Below are 19,062 nucleotides of genomic sequence, written 5' to 3' on the forward strand. Positions count from 1 at the left end.
TCATGACCCCGCTCCGCGCGCCCAGGACCGCTGCTGAAGAGGCCTACAACGAGAGCCATCAAACCACCCGCAACATCATCGAGCTAACTATTGGGGTCCTCAAGCAGCGGTTCCGCTGCCTTGATCTCTCCGGAGGAGCTCTCCAGTATTCGCTGGACCGGGTCTTCCAATTTGTGGTGGTTTGCTGCATGCTACACAACCTGGCTATCCGCAGGACTCAGGCACTGCCACCTGACGTTGGACCAGCACCTCAGGAGGAGGAGCAGGAGGAGCATGAGGAGGAGGAGGAGGAGGAGCAGGAGTACGTTCCCAGGAGGGAGCGACCAGGGCCAAGGGCCGCACGACGCCACCTTATTACACGGTACTTCTAAGCCCCCTGTCAGGGAATGGCCAGGGGCCATGAGGGAAGATGAATGCAGCCGCTCCGCAAGCCCTCAGCCGGCGAAGCCAACAAACACTAAGAAGAACAACCATGGAGACTGCATGAATAAAGATAATTTTTTATTACACAAAAATGAAAAGCCCTTCCCACATGAATCCCTAAAAACAATAAACGGGCCCCACAAAAAGCCCAACAAACGACTCACTCCCACAAACTGGGGAGGAGTCACTCCACCTTTCTTCAAACCGGGCCTCAACGTCGGCCTAACGCAAAAAATAAGCCCTCCAACAACACAACCATGGGCAAAATAAAGATGGCCACCGCCATATAAAAGGAAAGCTGGCCACACCCTCTACTGAGTGGCCCGCAAGGGCGAGACCTTGCCCAGCCTTTTGCCTCCCCTGCCCGGCCTGCTGCTCCTTCGCAAGCTCTGCCCAGTGGCTGCTGCGAGGCTGGGGGAAGGTGCCTGAGGCTCAGATGCCCTTCCGCCAGATGCCGCTGGGGGGCGGCCTACACGGCGTTTGGGCCTCGAGGGGCCGTCTGCTGAGTGGCGCACCTGAGCCTGGCCACCATCAGCTGCAGCCGCTTGCCCTTGACGCCCCAGTGGGGGAATGGCGGCGACGGATGGCGCAATGTGGGCCAGCTGGCGTCTGGGATGCGCTGGCTGGTGCTGTGGTGGCACTCGGCCGGGCCCGCACTGCAGGATCCGCAACAATCAGCCGAGGGGCGGCTTGCTGGGATGGTCCAGCGCGGCGGCTGCCCTGGTGATGCCTGCCTGAGACAGCGCGTGTGGCAGCAGTGAGTGCCCCTGTTGTCCTGGTGTGCGCGCGCATCACATCCGCCAGGGTCTTGACGGCATCAGTCAGCATGCGGCCACTCGCGGCAGTTGCTGCCCCGAACTCGCGCACACTGGTCGCCAGCGACTCGATGGCCTCAGGCATGCGCCCCACCACGCTCATGAGCTCCGTGTGGCGCCGGTCCGAATCCTCGGCCATCTTATCCAGCTTCCGCACCTCCTCCGAGGTGAAGGTGTCCGGACTGGAGTCGCGACTCTCCCGCTGGGGAGGAGGGGGCCGAACTAAGGGACCCTTGCCACGTTGGTGGCGGCGAGTGTGCCGATCAGCAGCACTCCCCTTTGATCCTTCCCCCCTTTGGGGGGGAAGGCCGCGGGCCACCCGCACGGCTCCTGGGTGGCTGGACGCCACTGGTCGCCACTGGTCCCAGAAGCTGCATTGCCCTGCGACAGTTCCTCCAGGCACTCGTCCAGTGAGGAGGTGTCAAGCATTTCCTCCTCTCCTGCGGGACGTGACTGTTCCCCCGATGGTCCGGCTTGCTCCTCCTCCTCCTCCTCCTCCTCCTCCTGCTCGGAGGTGCTGTCACTGGCAGCTTCAGGGTCCTGGTCGTCACCAGCTGAAAGCAGGAATGCACAAGAGTAGCTTCAGAGTGAGGAGACGGCGTCAGCGAGGGAGTTAGGACTGGTGGCATTCAGCGCATTGGTGGGACAGTGGCAAAGGAGGTAGCTCGGATGGGCCAGTGCGACGCGAGAGGGCCGGGCAGTGGAGGGTCGGATACTCCGCACGCTGTGGGGACGATCACACGGGCTCCCATGAGCACACACACGCGCTCCTCCAGCCGAGTGAGCTTCTGCAGCTTGGCGCGGCCACCCCTGGCGCTTAAAGGCTACTTTAGCCTGCAAGAGAAAGGACGGGCTGTAAGTGCGCAGTGTAGCCCTGATGTAGTGTGCACTGCCTCCCATGGTGGAATAGCTTGGCCAGAGTGAAGCCCTGATGTAGTGTGCACTGCCTCCCATGGTGGAATAGCTTGGCTAGAGTGAAGCCCTGATGTAGTGTGCATTGCCTCCCATGGTGGAATAGCTTGGCCAGAGTGAAGCCCTGATGTAGTGTGCACTGCCTCCCATGGTGGAATAGCTTGGCCAGAGTGAAGCCCTGATGTAGTGTGCACAGCCTCCCATGGTGGAATAGCTTGGCCATAGTGAAGCCCTGATGTAGTGTGCACAGCCTCCCATGGTGGAATAGCTTGGCCAAAGTGTAGAGTGCCGAATGGCCATTTGATGCTCATGACTGTCCCAATGCTGCTGGCTGAGGGCTGGCCAATAGGACTTCCAGCTCCCTTTGCCCATCATGTCAGGTGTACATGCAAGAATGAGGAGGAGACTGGAAAGGCTACTCACCTTGACAATCCTGGTCAGGTCGTTGTATTTTTTACGACATTGTTTGTGGGTCCTGGGGGCATCGCCGGTGAACGTCACCCTCTGGGCGATCTGCTTCCAGGCTTTGGTGTAGTCGTGGTGGGTTGGATTCCTCCCACTCTCTGGGAACAAGATCTTGCGCCTCACCTCCAGAGCTGTGACCATTATGTCCAGATCACCCTCTGAGAAGCGCAGGGCACGCTGACGGGCCTTCTCTGGCGTTGCCATGACTCCCTGGGGCTGAGCAGCAGTGTTGAGGCCTCTTTGCAAGGCTGCAGTGTGCAGGGCGTGGCAGCAGACCAATTCGTCCCTTCCCCCTTTAAGAGCTGTTCGGCGCCACGGGGTCTGCTGTCAGTCCAAAAATGACCGCACCCGCGCTGCGCCCCGCCTGGGCGCTATCCCTCTGGACCGCCGGCTTAGCGCCTAAAGATAGTAGTGGAACGCTTCTTTTAGCGCTCCACCAACCTCTTAGGGCGAAGCCACTGAATTCCCGGCAACGGGGCGCTACTTTGGGGCGGGCGCTAACTTCGGGCGGGCGCTAAGGTTAGCGCCCCAAAACTGCCTATACTGAAAATCTAGCCCTATAAGTTTAGTTGATTAAATACATAGGGGGCAAAATTCATCATCACCCTGGAATGGGCGCTAACTTCTGAAAAGTTTGAGATTCAACACCAGGCACTACTGAATCTCACTGCATGCAAAATTCAGTGCCATTACTCAGAGAAAGGACGGGAGCGCTAAATCAAGCGCTAATGACCTAGCTCAGTGGCGTTAGACTCAAAGCACGAAGCAATTTCAGGTGCAGCCTAATCACTAGTCATCATTGACACAGAGGCCTAGAAATTGAGTTTTGGCTTAACCAGGGCTTTAGCGCCGGAAGTTAGTGCCGGCGCTAAGTCCCCCTGCGCGCGCCAAAAATTCAGCAGGGCCGCGCCCAAACGGCTGCCGGCGCTACTGAAGGGTCTTTGCGGCGGTAAATCGGCGCTAACTGCCGTTTCGCGCCGCAATTCCGGCGCTGCGGCACCCGATGCGGTGCGGCAGGCTCGGGAAGTGCAGGCCTCCTCCTTCCCTTAAGGAGGAGCTGCCTGCACCCGATCGCGGCCCGCGAAAATCTTTTAAAAAATGAGCCCGGCACCTCGGACAAGTGCCGGGCTTGCTTCTGTTCCGGGGGGGGGGGGGGGGGGGAAGTCCGGGGAGGGAGCTGCGGCCAGGCGGCCGGCGGGAAAGCGGCCGGCCGCCGCGGGGCCTTTAATGCGCCGGCGCAAAGACTCGTAAGACTCTGTTGCCAGAGTCTTAGTTGCGGCTGTCACGGGCGAGGCGGCCGCAACTGAATTTCGGCGCTGGGGCCCGTCGGCATGGCAACCGGGACGCTGCGCACACCGATGACGTCATCGGTGCCGGCGCAGCGCTACCGGTCTACCGCGGCGTAAGGGCCCCAGGCAATTTCGGCGCCGGCGCCAAATGCAGCGCTAGGCCCTCTAGCGCCGCAAAATCGGCGCTAAGGGCACTCAATTTCTAGGCCAGACTCTTTCCAGTTCTTAAAGGGGAGGTTCAATCATGCTGCAGGACCTCATTCTCAGCATTGCTGGTTCTGCAGTTGTCTCAGCAAGCAGCAGAAGGCCAAGGAGAAGGAGGTCTCATTATGGCAGATCAACGGCCCAGGGAGAGAGCTCGCAGATTCTGCAACCAGGCATTGGAGGCTTTGGTCTTCACTGTGGAGAGACGGAGGGTGGTGCTGTACCCGGCAAGTGGCAGGAGGTCTTCGCTGCAAGTCTTCCGCGCCTTGTGGAGGGAGGTAGCCCAGCAGGTCTTGCGCAGCACTGTGGTCCCCAGGACCCACACACAGTGCAGGAAAAAATTTAACAACCTCACTCAGGTGGTCAGGGTAAATCAATGCTTCAATAAATGCTACATACCACCACCTGAACCACAGTCTGCTCCACACCCCCAGCACTTGAAGGGATAATTACTAGTCCTAGCCCCTTTAGGGCTACCCCGGATCAGGCGTATTTCTCAAGATGTTCACTTTCAACTAAAGTTTGAGATAGTCGAATCCTAAAGATGCTTAATTGGGTCTAAAAGTTCGGACTATCTCTCCCTAAAGGAAAGGAAATACCCAAGAATGTTACCGTCCTCCAGATAGCACTTTTAATAAGTTTAGCTAGACTGTAACGTTCTGGATATTATGAGGGTCCAGAAAACTCCCTCAGAATTCTGCAACTCCTCACCAAAGGGATTGAGTTCACGAGTTTTTGATACAGAAGTCTTGTGAGACAATTCTAAAAATATATAGATTTATTAAAGAACCGACATTTAACTTACAGTTGGTGAGTCAATCGCAACATTAATAGTTCCAAAAAGAGAAAACTTACAATCTTATTATCAGAGAATCTTACGTTTAAATCTTAACTTCACTACAGTATTACAGTTCTTAGTGTTCTACAGGATATCCACCAAAATCAAATATCTTTGATCCCCGAGGTACAAAGAGTTGGAGACTTAGAGGCGCCTCTGAATCCAAGAATCGCTTTGCCCGATTAAAGCGAGTCTACTATCCCATTTGAGAGTTCAATATTTATATCCTTTTCCAGTGGTATTTCCTTTAAAGTTTTCTGCTGATGCAAGCTAATTATCTCTAGTCATCTTTCTGCCGACTTCTGCAATTCTTACTGCCACATCAGCTGGTAGCATTACAGAATCGTGTCTCATCTCTAGGTGTTCTAAGTTTACCATATAAAAAATGGTGTGATGGCAGGTGTTCCTTACTTTATGTCATCTTTACGAGAGCAGATGTTCCTTATCTTATGAGCCATTTTATGAAGTGTAAATTAGAACACCTTATCCATGATGAACCATTGTGTTTGTTCCCAAAGGTCAGCCTGTCGGAGCCATTCACCTTCTGTTTCAATAAGGTTATTTATTCAGGGTTAACAACTGTCTTATCTCAATAGCCAGAATGCTTTCATAGCTATTTCATAGTTAGGTTTCTAAATTTCCAAACCCAGGCCAGAATTCTTTCATAAAATGGTGTATTTTTCTGAATAGGTTATATGGCTTATTCCTTCACACACTCACCCATCAACAATCTCCACCTACCAACACTCATACCTGTAGTGTCCGAGTAGCAATAATACACGGACTGCAGGAGAACAATAATAACAGGTATTTACTGAACAGAGGGTAAGTTAAAACTGAAATACAGAAGCCTGCTATGGCTTTATATACAGGGGTGGTCACTGCCAGTACTGCAGTATAGAATCAGTTCTTCTCTTAAAGGTACATACACAACAATTCCTCCCCTTTTAGATAAACAGTACATAACATTCATTTAACAACTAATAATAACTAGAAACTAGGAGCAGGAGTAGGCCATTCGGCCCTTCGAGCCTGCTCCGCCATTCAACGAGAACTTACAATTACAATTTTCTCTGTACTATATACATCAACTGAAATAATCATTTATAAGTTCAGTCTTTGAGGAGGCTTCCTGATCCTGACTGGATAGCGCCTTTCTCGAGTATCCTGTTCTTGCGGCGGAGTTGATTCTGGCTCATTGTCATTGGTTGGTTCGTCAGCTTCCAATACCACTGCTTCTGAGTTAGACGCAATCTGTACTTCGGGTTGATTACCAGGTGCACCTGCTCGTGGTATGGGTTTGGCTTGTTCCTGTGACTCTAGAATCTGGTCAGCATGGCATCTCACGATGCTCTCTCCAACGTCCACTGTGTACATTAGTGGTCCCTGCTGTGTGCATATCGTTCCTGGCTGCCATTTTTCTGTTCGGTAGTCGTGGGCCAAGACTGGTTGCCCAATCTTGAAGCTCCTGGTTGGCTTCTCATTTACGTGCTGGAATTGCTTATCCTCAACATCTCGTCTTATGTTTGGTTTGAGCAAATCCAGGCGACATCTTAGCCTTCGGTTGAAGAACATTATGGCTGGAGCTTGGTTGGTGACTGCATGTGTCGCATTCCGGTAAGCAAACAAGAAATTATCCACCTTGTGTTGTAGTGGTATGTCATCATTATGCATTGCCTTTATTGCCTTTTTAAAGGTCTGAACAAACCTCTCAGCCAATCCATTTGTGGCTGGATGATATGGGGCAGATGTGTAATGCTTTACCCCATTATTCCTCAGAAACCTCCGGAAATCCTCTGACACAAACTGTGGCCCATTGTCGCAGCAAATCTGTTCTGGCAAGCCATTCCTGGCGAAGACGGTCCGTAGGACTGCAATAGTTTTCTCCGTGGTGGTGGAGGATATTTTGATGACCTCTGGCCATTTCGAATGGGCGTCCACAGCGATTAGGAACATTGAGTCCATAAATGGACCAGCAAAATCAACGTGTACCCGTTGCCATGGAGATGAGGGCCACTCCCATGGATGTAGCGAGGCCTGTGGTGGAGCGTTTTGGACCTTCTGGCATCCTGTGCATCTCTTGGTCATATCCTCGATTTCTTTTTCGATTCCCGGCCACCACACAAACGCCCTGGCTAGGCTCTTCATTTTTACCCCTCCCAGATGACCCTCATGAAGCTCATTGAGCACTCTATCTCTCAACTTGGGTGGAATTACCACTCGGGATCCACACATCAAGGTCCCCCGGCACACTGACAGCTGTTCTCTCCTTGGCGAGAATACTGGCAACAGTGAGTCGCCATGTGCTGGCCATCCCTTCACCGTCAAATCATAGACCCGAGAGAGTGTCGGGTCATTTCGGGTTTCCTTCTCTATACTTGAGTTTGTAACAGGTAGACATTCGACTATGGTCACATGGAATATCTCAACAGGGTCCACTGCAGGTGCTTCCTCTACCGTAGACAACGGTAGGCGCGACAGCCCATCAGCGTTTCCATGCTGTTTCGTACCCTTGTACTCTATGTCGTACTGATGTGCCCCTAGAAAAAGTGACCATCTTTGCAGCCGTTGCGCCGTCATCACCGGAACGCCCTTCTTTGGGTTAAAAATGGAGACCAGGGGCTGATGATCAGTCAGTAGGGTGAATTTCTGCCCGTGCAGATAGTGATTGAACTTCTTCACCCCCCACACCAGGCTGAGGGCCTCCCTGTCAATCTGGGCGTAGTTACGTTCGGCTGAGGTTAACGAGCGCGACGCAAAGGCTATTGGCCTCTCTGAACCGTCAAGGAATTTGTGTGACAGCACCAGTCCGATGCCATAGGGAGACGCATCACATGCTAACTGAATCGGTAGTGTTGGATTGTAGTGGGCCAATACTTCTTTTGAAGTGATTAGGCAGTTACATTTCTGAAAGGCACGCTTACACTCATCACTCCATTTTCATGTTACTCCAGTTTGCAGCAGGGCGTTCAGTGGGTGCAGAATTGTAGATAAATTCGGCAAGAGCTTATGGTAGTAGTTCACCAACCCAAGGAATGACCTCAGTTGTGACACATTTTCCGGTGCTGGAGCCTTGACTACAGCCTCAATCTTGTCCGGCGATTTATGCTACCCTTCCTCATCAATCATGTGGCCACAATACGAGATTTGTCTCCTGAAGAACTCGCATTTGGGGCGGTTGGCTCGTCGCCCATATTCCTGTAATCTCATGAGCACCTGCTCCAGGTTGGCAAGGTGATCACTGTCATTTTCGCCCGTAACCAGGATGTCGTCCAAATAACACTGGGTCCCCGGGATCCCTTGCAGGACTTGTTCCATCGCCCTCTGCCAAATAGCCGGGGCTGATGCTACCCCGAATACCAGTTGATTGTACTGGTAAAGGCCTTTGTGAGTGTTTATCGTGAGGTATTTCCTAGATGCTTCTTCCACCTCCATTTGTAGATACGCTTGGGCCAGATCAATCTTTGTAAAGCGTTTCCCTCCAGATAGTGAGGTGAAAATATCTTCTATCCGTGGAAGTGGATATTGTACTGTGTGCAGGACTGGGTTCACAGTTACCATGAAGTCCCCACAGATGCGAACCATCTTCGGTTCCCCAGGCGTGCTGCTCAATGATTTCTTCATTACAGGAACGATGGGTGTGGCCCACTCGCTCCAGTCCACCTTGGACAGCACACCCGAATGCTTCAGACTCTCCAGCTCTGCTTCAACGGCTGGGCGGATCGCGTAAGGCACCGGTCTGGCCTTGAAAAATTTTGGGTTTGCGTTATCTTCGATTTTTATCGTTGCCGTTACTCCTTTTAGAGTCCCAAGTCCTTGTTGGAACAGCTCTTTCGCGTCAGTTAGAATCTTTGACAGTCGTCCAGGTGTGACGTCATCATCCTTTTTATCAGTCACAGTTAGTGCCTGAATGGAATGCCAATCCAATTGTATTTTTCGGATCCATTCACGTCCCAATAATGGTGGTCCTCCATCTGGTAGTATATATAGATACAGTTCCTGTGTTTCCTTGCCGTTGTATTCAACTGGCACCCTTATTTTTCCTCTGGGGTAGACTTTTTGCCCCGTGTATGCCTTCAATATAATGGACGTGTCCTTCAAGGGTATGTGTGGGAATAGCCGCTCATAGTCTCGTCGATTCATGACAGTTAGGGCTGATCCTGTGTCCAATTCCATCTTTACTGGGGACCCTGCTATCATGAGGGTGACCCAAATGGTTCGGTGATCCTCCTTTGCGGTCACGTTGTGTAGCTTTAGACAACTTAGTCTCCTGCTCCCGGAGTCCTTATCACTCTCCTGATCTTCCGAACTACTGTCTGTCAATTTCTTTACTTTCTTGTACTTTTCCTTAGTAGTTCTTGTAGTGTTGGGTTTCTTTCCCGACCTGCAGACTCTTGCTATGTGTCCCATTTTCCCACATTACCTGCATATTTTGTCCTTAAACCAGCAGTCCTTCTGATCATGGGTTGTTCTGCCGCAGCGATAGCACTTTTCTGCTCCATACGCCATTTCGTTAGTGCTGTATTCTTATGGTTTCTGTTGTATTTCCGCAGCTCCCCATGCTGCTGCTTCATAGGATACTGCCACGCTGAAAGCTGTCAAGGTTGGGGAGCCACGGGGCCGTATAAATACGAGGCCGTGCTCTCCGGGCGAGGTAGGTTCTGGACCCAAGTGCAGAAACCAGACGAGAGACAAATATACAGTACTTTGTTTGAACTTTACTAGATTTACACATAACCAGATTAACACAAGGGACACAGCAATATACATAAGAACTAGAGACAAGAGAACTAGAGACAAGTTACAAGACAGCTAGTCAAGATAGGAACTCAGGACAGCTTCCATGAGGAAGCCCACTTGTCTATACTGAGCTTGCGACAAGCTACCACAAGGGGCAACCGGCTTGCCGAGGCACAACTCCAGACAAGCTACCCCGAGGGTAATCGGCTTATCAATGCAAGACTCAAGACAAGATCCCAACGGCTCCCACATAGCAACACGCTAGTCCAAACAGCACCTTACCAAGACAAGCAGCTCAACAGAACAAGACTTAAATACATCTTAAATCCAGAGACAAAAACACAGACTTAGATACATAGCTCGAGAGAACTAGAACACAGATTTAGGTACATAGCTCGAGAGAACTAGAACACAGACTTAGATACATAGCTCAAGAGAACTATGGCAGCCAGCTTGTGAAGGCAAGCTGTCATAGAGCAAAGGCTAGTCACACAGAGCACCTAGTCAAGACAAGGAACATTGTCAAGACTAACTCCCTGGTTCACCCTAGTGAGGACTGAGCACTGAGTGAAACAACAACAGAACTTATATACCAAGAAAACCAGGTGCCACCCATAAACAGCTAACAGGCTGATTAAAAACTAACACAGGGTTAGAAACAATTAACACCAGAGAACGAGAAACAATTAACAAAGGAACAGTGACAAGTGAAGGTGCCATCTAGAGGTTACAAAAAGGAACTGACTGGCACCCTCACAGGACCCCCTCCCCAAGGAACGGCTCCTGACGTTCCAAACACAGGGCTCGAGAGACGCACAGGACACGAAAGACACTAGGCGCTAAGACACTGGGCGCTAAGACACTGGGCGCTAAGACACTGGGCGCTAAGACACTGGGCGCTAAGACACTGGGCGCTCATTTAAATGAACATAGGGCAAAATACTTAAATTCTCTAAACTTCTGAATTAGTGGTATAGATACCCAAGTGGGGGGAAAGACTGAAAAGGCTTAAGCTAGATCAATCCAAAGTCAAACGTGTAAAACAGAGGCAGCCACACACCCTCCAGGGCATTTAGAACCAAGTCAAAAAACTGAAAGTCTGTTTTAGTACACATGGCGAATCTTCTTAGCTTCTCAAGCAATGATATCTTCCATTCCAACTTTTCACAAACTACAGATGTTCAGAAATCTAAAGACGAAATCATCCTCTTCATCCACTAGCGGCAGGGACATGTCGTGGCAATCATATGACCAAAATCTTTGTAAACAACAGAGTCATCATTCTCCAAAGTTAACACGCTCAATGGATTATATTCCGAAGGGATCCAAGAAGGGCGAAGACTCGAGAATTTAACTTGTCCAAGAGAGCTTGAGAATTCAATAGTCCAGGAGAACTCGAGAATGTCTTATCCAGTAGAGCTCAAAAGTTTCATTTGTCCAGAAGAACAAAACACAACAGGGTCTTCTTCCTAGGGAACTCGAGAATTAAACACAGAAACACAGGGGGGAGTCATTTGCCCCCGAGAGCTTGAAAACTTAATTTGCCCAGGAAGCTTGAGAATTTACTTGGGATTTAACACAGAAGGCCCAGGAAGAGCTTGAAAGTTTAACACAGTAATGGTCCAGTAGCCTTGAAAGTTCACTTGAATTTAACATAGGAGACCTGAAAGTTCTCGAAAATTCTAACACAGTAAAGACTCAGGAAGCTTGAAAATTTACTTGGGATTTAACACAGAAGGCCCAGGAAGCTTGAGAATTTACTTGGGGGTCTAACAGTAGAGGCCCAAGAGACTTGAAAATTTACTTGGGGTTTAACACAGTAGAGGCCCAGGAAGCTTGAAAGCTTTACCTGGGGGTCTAACAGTAGAGGCCCAAGAAACTTGAGAGGTCGGCTTGAAAATATAACACAGGCCCAGAAAACTTGAAAGTTTGCTCGAAATTCTAACACAATGAAGGTCCAAGAGACTTGAGAGTTCACCTGGGGAGTCTAACACAATAGAGGCCCAGGAGACTTGAGAGTTCACCTGGGGGTCTAAATACAGTAACGGCCCAGGAGACTCAAAAATTTTACTTGAAAGTTTAACACTATGAAGGCCCAGGAGACTCGAAAGTTCACACAAAAATTTAAACACAAGAGACTTGAAATTTTAACACAGTGGGGGGTCTTACTCCAAGGAGACTCAAAACTTGCCCAGGAAAACTAGAAAATTTAACTCGAGAATTTATATCGCCTAAGAGAACTTGAAATTTTAACTCGAGAGTTTCAAACCTCAGCCGGTTGGTTTCTGCTGGGTCCATGTATGGCTCAGTCCTACTGTCAAGGTTGGGGAGCCACGGGGCCGTATAAATACGAGGCCGTGCTCTCCGGGCGAGGTAGGTTCTGGACCCAAGTGCAGAAACCAGACGAGAGACAAATATACAGTACTTTGTTTGAACTTTACTAGATTTACACATAACCAGATTAACACAAGGGACACAGCAATATACATAAGAACTAGAGACAAGAGAACTAGAGACAAGTTACAAGACAGCTAGTCAAGATAGGAACTCAGGACAGCTTCCATGAGGAAGCCCACTTGTCTATACTGAGCTTGCGACAAGCTACCACAAGGGGCAACCGGCTTGCCGAGGCACAACTCCAGACAAGCTACCCCGAGGGTAATCGGCTTATCAATGCAAGACTCAAGACAAGATCCCAACGGCTCCCACATAGCAACACGCTAGTCCAAACAGCACCTTACCAAGACAAGCAGCTCAACAGAACAAGACTTAAATACATCTTAAATCCAGAGACAAGAACACAGACTTAGATACATAGCTCGAGAGAACTAGAACACAGATTTAGGTACATAACTCGAGAGAACTATGGCACAGACTTAAATACATAACTCGAGAGAACTATGGCAGCCAGCTTGTGAAGGCAAGCTGTCATAGAGCAAAGGCTAGTCACACAGAGCACCTAGTCAAGACAAGGAACATTGTCAAGACTAACTCCCTGGTTCACCCTAGTGAGGACTGAGCACTGAGTGAAACAACAACAGAACTTATATACCAAGAAAACCAGGTGCCACCCATAAACAGCTAACAGGCTGATTAAAAACTAACACAGGGTTAGAAACAATTAACACCAGAGAACGAGAAACAATTAACAAAGGAACAGTGACAAGTGAAGGTGCCATCTAGAGGTTACAAAAAGGAACTGACTGGCACCCTCACAGAAAGCCTGTTCTAGCGTCAGGTCCTTTTCCAAAAGTAGTCGTTTCTAGGTTCCTTCACTCTGGAGCCCGCAGACAAACTTATCCCGTAAGGTGTCTGCCAGCCCTGCTCCGAACTGGCAGTGCTTCGATAACTTGCGTAGTTCCGTCAGATAGTCAGCATTGCTCTCATCTTTGTGCTGGTTTCTTTTATGGAACTTGAATCATTCTGCTATCAGCAGTGGTGTAGGGTTTAGGTGTTCCTGTAAGGTATTAACAATCTCTTCAAAACTTTTCTCCATTGGTTTAGCTGGGGTAATTAAATTCCGCAATAGGCCGTACGTTCTCGCGCCCATCAAATTTAATAATACCGATGCCTTCTTTCCATCAGCCACCTCATTTGCCTCGCAGTACACTTCAATTCTTTCCACATACATGGTCCAGTCTTCTACCTCATTGTCGAAAGCAGTGATACTGCCACTCTTCGGCATCTTGGGTGGTTTAAAATGGCGCCTCCCGCGCTTTTTCTTCTTCCCCAATGGAATAAAATGGCGCCTCCCGCGCTTTTCCTTCTTCCCCTTGCTGCCACGCTGCTCCTAGCGTTCTACTGGGTAATGGCGGCGACCCGCGGCTTTGGCACGTCTCACTTTTCCTTCCCCTCGTTTTATTTTCTCTACGCTGCCCGGTTCTTGAGCACCGACTGCGCCCTGTGCGCTCCACCCTCTCTCTCTCTCTTTTCCTCCCGACGACGCTGCAGGGCTCCTTTTTCAGAGCCGCTCGATCGAGCCCGAGCCCGCCGCAGTCCGGAAGGGTCAGCGCGCTACCTGCTACCAGCACGATTTACTGGAACATCTCGACTGGGGAGCCAAGCCCAGCTCTCCACAGCCTCCCCTGCAATTCTCTGAACTCCGATGGATTCCTGGGCGGTTGCCCGCGGTCGACGCCCGTTGCTCTGACTTCGACCTCCCAGAAGCTTCTCTTCAGGGAAAGATCCCCGTGAGGTGATGCAGTACTGCAGGTGAGTTCGAACCTGCCCGTCACCAGTGTAGTGTCCGAGTAGCAATAATACACGGACTGCAGGAGAACAATAATAACAGGTATTTACTGAACAGGGGGTAAGTTAAAACTGAAATACAGAAGCCTGCTATGGCTTTATATACAGGGGTGGTCACTGCCGGTACTGCAGTATAGAATCAGTTCTTCTCTTAAAGGTACATACACAACAATACCCAGATCTCACGCCTTGCACACAATAACAACTATTCAACTATGGCAGGCATAGCTCCCAAACACATTGCTCCACACTCACTCACACACTTTCCTCCTTCTTGCAGGCCAAGGTCGCTCACAACAGGAGGGAGCAGGAGTGCACAGGTGGGGGACAACCTGACACTCACCACTTTCTGAGCTGGAGGAAAGAGTGCTGCAAATCATTGGGCATCAAGTGGTGGGCGCCGTGGCCACTGGCGACATTGACCCCCTTGGGGACAACAAAGATATGTTCAACCCTATGCCTTCTTCTCACATCCCACTTCCCCCTTACCCCACAAGCCTTTTGCACTTTCTAGCTAATCATGCTGTATGCATGCCTTTCTCCCTTCCTGCCCCACTCCTCTCACCGTAACCCGACTCTTGTGTCTTTATGCTTTCAGATAATGAGCAAGCAGCTGAGCAGCCTATCCCTGAGGGCACCATAGAGAGCGAGGCCAATAGTACTAGAGTACTTAGTGCAAACCATTAGTACTAGAGAAATTAATGGGACGAAAAGCTGACAAATCTCCTGGACCTGATGGCCCACATCCTAGGGTTTTCAAAGAGTTGGCTATAGCGATAGTGGATGCATTGGTTTTGATCCTCTAGAATTTCCTAGATTCACAATGGTCCCCGCGGATTGGAAGGTAGCAAATGTAATCCCACTATTCAAAAAAGGAGGGAGAGAGAAAACAGTGAACCATAGACCAGTTAGCCTGACATCAGTAGGAGGGAAAATGCTAGAATGCATTATTAGGGATGTGGTAATAGGGTACTTAGAAAACTGCAATATGATTGGGCAGAGTCAACATGGATTTATGAAAGAGAAATCATGTTTGACAAATAGACTAAGTAATTACAGGCCAGTTAGCCTAACCTCGGTGGTGGGCAAATTATTGTAAAAAATTCTGAGGGACAGTATTTATTCTCATTTAGAACGGCATGGATTAATCAAGTACAGTCAGCATGGATTTGTTAATGGAAGGTCGTGTCTGACTAACTTGATTGAATTTTTTGAGGAGGTAACAAGTAGGGTTGATGATGTAGTCTACATGGATTTTAACAAGGCTTTTAACAAGGTCCCACATGGCAGACTGGCCAGAAAAGTAAAAGCCCATGGGATCCAAGGGAAAATGTCAAGTTGGATCCAAAATTGGCTCAGTGGCAGGAAGCAAAGGGTAATGGTCGACGGGTGTTTTTGTGACTGGAAGGTTGGCTCCAGTGGAGTTCCACAGGGCTCAGTACTATGTCCCTTGCTTTTTGTGGTATATATCAATGATTTAGACTTCAATGTAGGGGACATGATTAAAAAGTTTGCAGATGATACAAAAATTTGCCGTCTGCTTTGTAGTGAGGTAGAAAACTGTAGACTGCAGGAAGATCTCAAGGGACTGGTCACGTGGGCAGAAAAGTGGCAAATGGAATTCAATCCGGGGAAGTGTGAGGTAATGCATTTGGGGAGGGCTAACAAGGCAATGGAATACACAATAAATGGTAGGATACTGAGAAGTGTAGAGGAACAGAGAGACCTTGGAGTGCATATCCACAGATCGCTGAAGGTAGCAAGACATGTAGCTAAGGTGATTAAGATGGCATACGGGATACTTTCCTTTATTAGCTGAGGCATAGAATATAAGAGCAGGGTGGTTATGCTTGAACTGTATAAAACTTTATTAGGTCACAGCTAGAGTACTGTGTACAGTTCTGGTCACCACATTACAGGAAAGATGTGATTGCACAAGAGAGGGTACAGAGGAAATTTACGAGGATGTTGTCAGGACTGGAGAATTTTAACTATGAGGTAAGATTGGATAGGCTGGGGTTGTTTTCTTTGGAACAGAGGAAGCTGAGGGGAGATTTAATTGAGGTGTATAAATTATGAGGGGCCAAGATAGAGTGGATAGGAAGGACCTATTTCCCTTAGCAGAGAGGTTAATAACTAGGAGGCATAGATTTAAAGTATTTGGTAGAAGGATTAGAGGAGAGTTGAGGAGAAATATTTTCATCCAGTGGGTGGTGGGGTTGGAACTCACTGCCTGAAAGGGTGGTAGAGGCCAAAACCCTCAACGCATTTAAAAAGTACTTGGATATGCACTTGAAGTGCTGTAACCTACAAGGCTACGGACCAAGAGCTGGAAAGTGGGATTGGGCTAGATAGCTCTTTTTTGGCCAGCACAGACATGATGGGCCAGATGGCCTCCTTCTGTGCCATAAATATCTCTGAATCTATGAAATCTGTTAAAAGTTTATTGAGGTTGTAACTAGCAGGGTAGATAAGGGGGAACCAGTGACTGTAGTGTATTTGGATATTCAAAAAGCATTCGATAAGGTGCCACACAAAAGATTATTACACAAAATTAGGGCTCATGGGATTGTGAGTAATATATTAGCATGGATTGAGGATTGGTTAAAGGACAGAAAACAGAGAGTAGGAATAAATGACTCACACTGTGCAGATTTCGCTACTATACTATCCTCTAAAGAACGCGTAATGAGGTGATCATGAACGGCTCTTGCAGAAGCAAGATTGAGTGGCTCCCTCCTCCATTGCTGCTGCTCCTCCTCCTCTTTATCCTCCTCCCCCTCCTCCTCCTCTCCCTCTTCGTCCTCCTGAGGTGGACCGGAAATCCCCGGTGGCAATGGCTGGGCCCTCAGAATGGCCAGGTTGTGCAGCATGCAGCACATAACAATGAAAAGGGAGACTCGATCAGGGGAGTACTGCAGGGCTCCTCCAGAGCAGTCAAGGCAGCGGAACCATTGCTTTAGCACCACGATAGTCTATTCGAACAGGTTCCTGGTGGCGCTATGGCTCTCATTGTATGTGTGCTGAGCAGGAGTGTTGGGGTTACGGAGCAGTGTCATCAGCCAGGTGGCGAGTGGATAACCCTTGTCTCCGAGCAGCCAGCCACGAGCTTCATGTGGTGGGTGGAACAGTGCTGGGACACCGGTCTTTCGCAGAATGAATGCATCGTGGCTGCTGCCAGGATATCGGGCATTGATGGCGAGGTTGTGCTGTCTGTGGTCGCACACCAACTGAACATTCAGGGAGTGGTAGCCTTTGCGGTTACGGAACACCTCTGCATTGTGATGAGGTGCCCACAATGCCATGTGGGTGCAGTCAATGGTGCCCTAAACCATGGGGAAGCCCGCTGTCCTTGCAAAGCCACATGAGCAGTCATCCTGTTTCTCTCTGGTCATGGGGAATGAGATGTATTCCCTTCTCCTTCTGTAGAGAGTGTCTATTACCTCCCGGATGCAGCAATGGAGGGCAAACGGCAAAATGTTTGTAATGTCCCCTGTTGAAGCCTGGAAGGAGCCACTGGCCTAGCAATTCAGAGCGACTGTGACCTTCACTGCCACTGAGAGACGTCCTGGTCCTGAGTTGAGGCTGGAGGTTTGACTGCAGGAAGTGACATAGCTCTGTGACCACTTCCTTGCTGAAGCGAAGCCTTCCAAGGAACTGCTCCTCTGAGAGATGAATACAGGAGAAGTGCTCCAGGAATAACCTGGGAGAGTAAGGCCTCCTGTTAAGAGCCCTGTTGGCCCTCCCCCCTCTGGCCACATTTTGCAATCTTTCTTTCTGCCTCCGCTGCCTCAGACGGTGATGCTGGAGGGCGAGGTCCAGTGCCAGTACAGCCCCCATTAAATGATGGAAATTTTGCACTATCAAATGTAACCCAAATGAAAGTGATAAATTTTTCTCAGCCAGAATATTCCTTCAAGTTGAAAATGGTCAAATGGGTTAAAACACCTATCTGCCTGTGTCAAACTGACAAGGCAACATTGTTTGACAACAAAAAAAAACCCTGGAAGTTGATGCCTTTATATACTGCTCCTCCAGCACTCATCCGACTGAAAACCGCCTCCCTGTACCTGTCGTTGCTAACGGCAGGCATTCAGGCAGAGGGTGAGAGCGAATTTCTGAGCCGGGGCGCTGCGCACCCAGATGACATCACGATCTCCAGATGCAGGAGATCATGGCGCTAGTGGTTACTGCCACCGCAAACCTCCAGCTGAATCTCGCGGCTGTCGGTACTAGCGCATGCCCAGTCGCAAAGCCGGTAGTGCCCTGTTGGCACCCCCAGAGACCCTAACGGGAGGCGTAAAGGCACCCAATTTCTCCACATACATTACAAGAAATTCTTTGTCATTTTTCTATTTTTCAGAATCACAAAGCAGCATGCTGGAGATCTGTTTTGTTGGGTTGTAAAGGAAAAGCCATATTTCAGAAAGACACACCATTCTATGAACAGAATTCTGACTTTATTAATACATGGGTATTTCCTCGAGACGGCTCAAGTTGTGAGGCGCCGATCCCCGAGGGGAGTTTCGGGGCAGGGCGCCGATAAGGAATTCCGTCCGAACAGGGGTAAGCTCGGACGGGATCGCCCCACGCGCCTGAGCCGCCTCGATACACCTCGTGGCGCCGGGGGGCAGCATCGCTTTCACCGCCCCGATGGCATTGACCGCGAGCCGGACGTTGTCCCAGGACATGCGCCGCGCCAACTCCTCCGGCGCCATCCAGCCCGCTCCTCCGCCATCGAGTAGGTCCCCGACTCTAGTCACCCTGCCAGGCACAGCCCTGCGTTCCGCCAGCCACCCGAACTCGCGGACGTGGAGGTGCGGATTCCTGAACAGCGGCTCCCGGAGGACAGCCGCCATTCCTGATGGGGGAGAGCTCCGCCTGGAGGCGACGTAGTTCCAAACCCATATTAGTTCCTGGTAGAAGACAGGCAGCTCCCGCAGGCTCTCACGCCTGCCGTTCACTTCCAAAAACAGGAGCTGCATGTCGTAATTGAGGCCGTGCAGCTGGCGGAAAAAATACGTCGCCAGCGCACACCATCTCGGAGGATTCTCGACGTACAGGTATCTCTGCAGCGTCTGAAGACGGAAAGTCGCAGCCTGGGTGCGGAGGCACACCAACGCCTGAC

The 19,062-nt window shown here is 50.0% G+C and overlaps 1 long non-coding RNA gene across 1 annotated transcript; it reads right to left on the reverse strand.

Moving 5' to 3' along the window:
- Window positions 1-9,644: 9,644 nt before the first annotated feature.
- Window positions 9,645-12,898, reverse strand: LOC147117384 (uncharacterized). The gene is made up of 2 exons (XR_015078442.1): window positions 11,711-12,898; window positions 9,645-11,664 (listed from the first exon to the last, which is right to left on the reverse strand). It is a non-coding gene; the product is annotated as an uncharacterized LOC147117384 (long non-coding RNA).
- Between the last annotated feature and the right edge of the window lie 6,164 nt (window positions 12,899-19,062).

Source organism: Somniosus microcephalus, chromosome 5 (assembly GCF_052327205.1).
Source record: "Somniosus microcephalus isolate GS21.2 chromosome 5, FLI_Smic_1.0, whole genome shotgun sequence".
Lineage (NCBI taxonomy): Eukaryota > Metazoa > Chordata > Chondrichthyes > Squaliformes > Somniosidae > Somniosus > Somniosus microcephalus.